Below are 7,594 nucleotides of genomic sequence, written 5' to 3'. Positions count from 1 at the left end.
TAAGGCTGACCTACATGGCAAGATTCAAGTTCTCCTTCAGACACTTCCTTCAACACACTGGGTGTATGCGTGCTCATGACCCAGGGCTGGCTGAAGCTGGGTAAGGCTCATGGCATGAAGACTCTGTTCAGAGAGTCTCTCTCTCTCCCTCCTCTTTCCATCTCTCTCACTCATGGAAAAAAGAAAGATGATAATTAAAAAAAAAATAGAAAAATAGAAATCATGTGGTCTTTCCATGGAGAATAGAGCTGTTAAGGTTTTACATGGGGGAAACCTGGATTTTAAATGTTGAAATGTCTGCCATATTTATATAATACAACTGAAATGTTTGCTTTTTATTGATTATTTCTTTATTTTTTTTAAATCCAAGATAGAGATGCTCACTGGGCCCCAAAATGATGCTTCTCCACAGATTAAATCATTTATCTCCAATATTTTAATCTGAATATTCCTTTCCTTAGTAGAATTGAACATATGGGGATCTAATCCTGCCTTATAAGTAATAACATAACTAACCGTCAGAACCTTTAAAAACTCTAAAAAAAAGAAATCCAATTGTTCATTTTGTAAAACTGTCTAAATTACACTGGAAAAGGGAAACATTTAAGTTTTGTTTAGGTATGTATAACAAAAAGAAAAAAATATATATATTATGACCTTTCATTTTAGATGACTGCTCTTAGAGAAGGTATTTGGTCTCTTTATAAAAATGTAAATGTTCTTTGTAGTATTTCATGTGTCTCGTGACTTGGTGAACTTGGTGCATGAGGGACTTTATGCTATAAAGTGATTATTCCAGCCTTTCTAATCTAATAGTTTATAAGGAAGTGAATTATATATGGTCCAAGCACCTTTGATGTAGAACAAATTCATTCATGTCTCCGTGATAGGTATGAGGGTTTTTACATTTTAGACATCCAGTCTTTTGCTTTATGTGACAGCCTCATTTTAATTCTGAGAACTGGTAGCCTTGGATTTTCTGAATCCCAATCCTCTTTGGCTGATGTAAATTTTCATCAATGTTTCTGACCTGGGTGTGGGGTAATTTGGTTTTGTATGGCAAAAATAAGGTCAATTCTTTTTTTCTTTTAAATGCCAGAGGATGTATGAAAGAAGAGAGAGGTAAGGAGAGACAGGGAACACACCCCTAACAGGACCTGGTCATGCTGCGGTTCTTTTTCCTTTCCCATCTCCAGTCTGTCAGGATCCTGGGCACGTGTGTGTGAATCTAGCATGTTTTCCAAGCTGCTGGGGACGGATTCACACCCTGGCTGACAGGATGGTATCTGACTCTGTGCAGTGCTTAACTGCTATGCAATAGGACCAGCTCCAATTCTTTAGAAGAGTAAACTTTTCCAATTTTATTTCAAGCAACAAAAGTATAACTTCTAAATTTTCTTTTAGCAGAACTTCAATGTGAATGTGTGTGTGTGTGTGTGTGTGCGCGCGCGTGTACACGCGTGAGCTTTTTATAAACCAGTAACAAACAATTTAAGAGATGTGGTCACATAGAATGGACTGTGCATCCTTTTCTTGAGTGAGAGATAATAAATCATTCTTCTCAGGTGGAATCTTTTATTTATGCTTTGGGAATCCATTTTATCGAGAAAGCTTTGGTTTTCCTTTTTGGCTTTGTCTAAGATGTGCTTTAGCAAGTAATTCAAATCAAGCTGACATTTACTAGTGAGGACATGGTCCACTCCAGTCTCGTGCTCAGTCCAGCTGTTGCCATGCCCATTTTGCTATGGACTTTTCTATTTGCGATTATGTGTGCGCAGTGGCAATGGTGGGTGGACTCATAGATTTACCATCTATGAGTCCAAGGGGTGAAATCACTGCCTACTCTCATGTCACAAGCATTAGTTAGTGAGGGTTTTTATTTTGTCATTACCAGTGATAACTTAAAATCTGAGCTATTTGATAGGGTCACATAGTCAGAAATGCAGGATTTTAATAAGGTTATCTGCTTAGAATGTTCCTATTTTTTAAGATGTTTCCACACTTATCATTTTACCCTCACAATAATCCTGGGGAGTAGGCATAGCACATGCTATTATGCTTGTTTTAGTTAAAAAAAAGCAACTCAAAGAAGCAAAGTCATTTTTTCCCAAGGTCACTCAGTTAAAAGTAGCCAGTGGGGCTCAAACTCAGAGCTGAACCTCAAACCTGTTTGAAACTATACCTTAGGTTTTGTCCAAAATATTGCCACCATTGTTTCCTCCATCCCTCCTTCCCATTTCCTTCTTTCCTTTCTCCCTCCCTCCCTCCCTTCCTTCCTTCCTTCCTTCCTTCCTTCCTTCCTTCCTCTATTTTTGCTAGAGGGCACATGTACTTGCCAGAGAGAGAAAAAGAGAGAGGAGAAAGCAGGCCCCACGGGTATGTTCATGCCACAATCCCTTCCCTATCTTTTCCTTCTGTTGGGGTTTTGGGCATGCACCACATGCACCTGGTATATTTCTCAAACTGTCACATTTGGGACTCAAACAGTATAGTTTATATATACAGCATATATGTATATATATCTGACTATGGGTTTGGATTCCCAATGGGTCTGAAACATGCCAGGTGCATGCACATGTTTGCCCAAGATCCTGATGAGCTGGAGGGCTAGGGAAGGGGATCAAGGCCAAACAAGACCCGACTGAGATTGCCTGTCTCTCGCTCATGAGCACATATACACTATAATAAATAAATAACAAAAAACATGAAAAATAAGTAAAAAAAAAAAAAAAAACTTTTTTTTTTTCCTCTCATGAAAGTAAGTGATAGAAAGACAAGAACCCTCCCACAGGATTTTGCCGTAATCCATCCTTACTCAGCCTTCAGTGGCAGCCAGGATCATGGGTGTATATGCCTGGTGTGTACAGCTCAACCAGGTAAGCAAACCCACCCCAAAATTTATGGATCCAGCCTGGTTTGACCAATGCATTACTGCTGCATCATCAAAGTGGCCCTGCCTCTGTTGTTCTTGATACTGAATTTTAAAGATATTCCATGAGATTTTGGACAACTCACTTTTTTGGATAATTATGCTGTTTATTTGGATGCCTTGACTGTTATGCCTGTTAAATCATTTTTGTTTCTTTAAATCCTTCTTAAGATGAGGGCTGGGAGGCAGGGTTGCCTAGAAAGACAGCCTCATATTCCTTTCTTTCTTAGAGGTCCAGAAATTCACATTCTCTGGAGAATGGAGTCTCTTGAAGTTCACACTTGAAAAGATTTTCTGGTTCTATTAGCTCCCCCATGGAAGAGTTAAAAAATAACAATGCTCTTTCTACAGCTAAGTGATACAATTTTCTCCTGATAACTGTATCTCCTGGAATTCCCTCTTGTGACTTCAAAAACTCATTCAGATAATTATTTTTTTGAATTTCTATAATATGCTGGCAGTGCTCAGTCCTTAGTGATCTTACCATGTTTCCTTATTTACAGCAACTGTGTTTGGGAGCAGTCAATTTTGCTGAGATAAGTGATGGACTAAGGAGACTGAAGCGTTGCTTTTCTACTTGAGTGACTCTGCTCTTACAGAATATGCCATTGAGTGAATGTTGGATACAGGTGGTTCCCTTTAAACCAGAGTCAATATGCTCTAGAAGTTGTGCTGTTATCTTTTGAAATCTGTACAGCAGAATGCCTAAAATGAATGTTTTTTTCTTTAAACTGGAGAAAGAGTATCTTTTGGTACTGGGCGCCATTTTTGTGCCTGAGAAGCATTCTCTTGTTTGCTGACTGCTCATGCTTCTCAGCCACTGATAACTTCTCTGTCTCTGCCTTCACTGCCTATCTTTCCTGTGCCTTAGATACCCCAGAAATTTCTTCCAGGCCTGTGTAACTTGCTACTTTCTTCTGTTCCTCCCACCCCTTCATTCCAGTATTGCTGTTGTCATCCTGTCTAACTCATAGCCAGGGCTTAGCATGAGGGCAACAGTGACAATTTATGAAGCTCTCTGTTATTGAGGCTCATGCATTTTGGTAATCAGCCCAGCATTGTAGAGCTGGAAAGCATAGAAATTGAACCCAAACCATCCCCTTTAAACTTTGCCACGTTAGCTCCTCAAACTTCCTACTGCCTGTACCCGTTCATGATAAGTATTTCATAGGTCACCTTGGAGGAGTTCTGGGGGCAGGCCTGAGGTAGGCTCTGTCCATTCACAAAGTCATGGAAGACTGGAGCCAGGCAGGATGTTGGATGTCACCTAACCTGATTCCTTCATTTAACTTATGAAACACTGAGACAGGGCGAGCTCATCAGGCTGGTGGAGTCAGGAAATGTGGCACAGTAGAACGAATGTAGAATTTCTCAGTACTCTAGGGTTTAAATCCTGACTTGTAACTAATTGAGTGGCCTTGGTCAAGGCACTTAATCTCTTTGAGCATCAGTTTCATTTGATATAAAACAAAGATTACAATAGCTACAAAATTATGTGTGTGCAGTGCCTTCCTGTGGTGGATTTTAATAACTGATGCCTATCGTCATCATCATCATCAAAGTAGCCTACTGGTCTACCAGCCACTCACGTGGAGTCCTGGGAGGGGCCCCACTGAGCCAGCAACAGCATCAGACTATGCCAGACAGGAAAAGGAAGGGAATAGCTCATGTGCTCCCTGGTCACCTTCTCTGTCTACTCAAATTGTGGTCTACCATGTGGGAGTTCAGTGCCTTAACCACCATGCCACCTGCTGGCTCAATCATATGTTTCATCTTCACAGAGACTTAGTCTTAGGCATTCTTGAGTACTCCCTTCTTCAGAATCTCATCCCTTTTCCAGCAGCTTTTTGGATTCATCAAAGCTTAGGTGGGCAAACAGAAGACATCCTAGGCATTATAAGCAGCAACATTTCTGAGTACAGAGAATTAGAGACCTAGAGCCTGTTTAAAGACTGAGAGCTAAGATTAGGAGAGTCTCAATGCTGATCCCAGCAGCCTGCAGCATTGCAGTAGATCCTACTCAAATACTTGCCCCAAAGTCACTGTGAATTTCAAGTCTATGGGATGCCAATGCATTGACCCACAGTTCCAGGGCAGGTGATTCACTGCAGCTTGCCTGAAAGCCCATATATCTGCCAACTGACCACTGGTCTCCCTGAAGTTGGTGCTGAAGAATTCAGACTCCCACATGTTGTGCAAGTGTTCTGAAGCAGACTCTAACCCCATACTAGGAAGATTTCTGGGAAATAGCTTTCAAGGCTCCTCTCTTGTGATACAGAGAGAATATAGCCAAAGATATTGTTTATGATGTTTTCAGCCTACAAAAAAGGACTTGACTTGTATTCATTTTAAAAATATTTTTTCGGTTCTCACTACATGCAAAAGACTCTTATAGACCATGAACACGTAAGACCAAGTCTCTGTGACTATAAAAAAACATAATGATTGGGCCAGCAGATGGTGTGGTGGTTAAGGCACTGGACTCCCATGTGGCCGACCACTGTTTGAGTCTGGACCTGGTGGCTTGCTGTTTCGCTCCCCCCAACACACACCACCATCACTTCCTCTCTCTTTCTTCCTGTCTCTATGTCTCTCTCTGGTGAGTGTACATGCCCTATAGCAAATAAAAAATATTATTAAAAAACATATATATATAATGATCACAAATATACATATGACTATGAATGCTAATTGGAATCTAGCCGTCTTTATCTTCTTTAAAAATTGCTCTTTGGGGGGAAACAGCAGTTGGAGTAATGGCTATGTCGCTGGACTCCCACGTAGTCGACCGCGGTTCGCGTCCCGGACCCAGTGGCTTAAAACTCATGCTGGGCATGTGTGCGTGCGTGCCCAAGATCCCAAAAGGAGAATGGAGGAGAAGGGATTGCGGCGTGGCCATCCCCCCTGGGGTGTGATTTCTCGCTTTCTGTCTCTCTCTGTCTGGCGAGCGCACGCGCCCTGTAGTGAAAATCTCTCCAAAAGAAAAAAAAAATTGCTCTTTGGGCAAAAAATGTGAGAATAAAAATGAAAAGAGAAAGAAAACAATGTTGACCTCTTTTATCTACCTTTCTGTCCCCAAGGCAAACATTTTTTCCCCAGCGAAGGTAATTAAAAAAAAAAATTATATTAGTCATTCCAATTAGTCATAGATTCCTTACCAAGTCTGACACGAGTCTCAAATATTGTCTAAGAGTAGAAGCTATATTTCAACATAAAGAAAGAGACTCCTGAATCAACAATTTCCAAAATACCTGACACAGCAAAACACTTCTAGGGGATTAATATAATGAAGAAAAATATCTTTTTTTTTTCAAACATAAAAGAAAGATGCTTAGGTCAATAGAAAAAAATGATTCTCAGGGCCAGCAGGTGTCATAGTGGTTAAGATGCTGGATTCCCACATGACCAACAGTAGTTCAAGTCGCGGACATGGCAGCTTGAAAATCACCCTGGGCACATGTGCATGTGTGCCCAAAACTCCAGGAGGAGATTAGAGAAGAGGTTGTGGTGTGGCCATCCCCCTGGGGGCTGATTTCTCACTTTCTCTGTCTGTCTCTGTCTCTCTCTGGCAAGTGCACATGTCCTATGCAAAAACCCTAAAGAAAAGATTCTGCTAGAGAGTTCTGTCCTGGTTCTACCTTTAGCTATTTCTATTTTCACCTCTATTGCATCCTTTTCTTGTTTTCCAGCCCACTTTTCTCCCCTCATCCTAATTGTGTCATTCGCTCTTCCTTTCTCTGCTTTTCCAAGAAGACTTGGCCACAGACAGGGATGGTCGTTTCCTATCCCAAGAATACTGATTTTATAAATACAGATCATTTGTGGATACCGTGGTTAGTCCTCTGTAGCTGGCTGATTAGGCCAGTAGGTCTCGGAATGCATCTTCCTCCCAGAACTCCTCTGTCCCACGTACATCTTCATTACTGGATTTCAGAAGCAGATAATATGCAGGAAGATAAGAGCCCCCCCTTTTTTTTTCCAGTATCCCCACCTCCCACCAAAAATCACCATTCTACCCAATGGAAAAGAAATGAGATAATCAGTATTTTTTTTTCTTAGAAAATTTGCAAGATGAAGCCCAGGAGGCAGAGTGTGCCAGATGTTGCGAAGAGCATGACCGCTCAGTCCCTTCGGCCACACATGCTGAAGTCATGAAGTTGGGAAATCTGACTCAGGAGTGGCCATCCAGTGTGGGAGCTGACCACGCACCAAATGCTCTGGGGTAACTGGCAGCCTAGGCGATCCCCAGAGCACAGGCCGGTGTGAGGGTGTTCTCAGGCAGGGGTCAGTCAGAGGGGAGTTGGGACTACTGGGACCTTCTGAGAAACCCTACCAGGTTCAGGGGGTCAGGACAACTCCCTGCAATTGCAAGGGAAGGTCTGTGGTTGCTGCTGAGTCTTGCTGAGCACCCGGAGTCCGCCCCGGGTAAACAGTGTCAAACCTGGGATGCCTGTTCCTTGAAAGAACAGCATCACATGTCCAATAGGTTAAATGAAAGTGAGAAAGCACATTCTCCCATCCGTTTTCACTTACAGCTACATCCTTAATAAAGTAATGATGTGAATTAGTCATCACTTGCTATAAAAATGGATGAAGACACAGAGGGAACAAGGTTTTAAATACAGGCTCTGGGCTCACTGTGTTCTGCACTGAGTCCAGTCACAA

This window comes from Tupaia chinensis, unplaced genomic scaffold (assembly GCF_000334495.1).
Source record: "Tupaia chinensis unplaced genomic scaffold, TupChi_1.0 Scaffold149424_1, whole genome shotgun sequence".
In the NCBI taxonomy this organism is placed as follows: Eukaryota; Metazoa; Chordata; class Mammalia; order Scandentia; family Tupaiidae; genus Tupaia; species Tupaia belangeri.
This window is presented reverse-complemented; position numbering follows the sequence as displayed.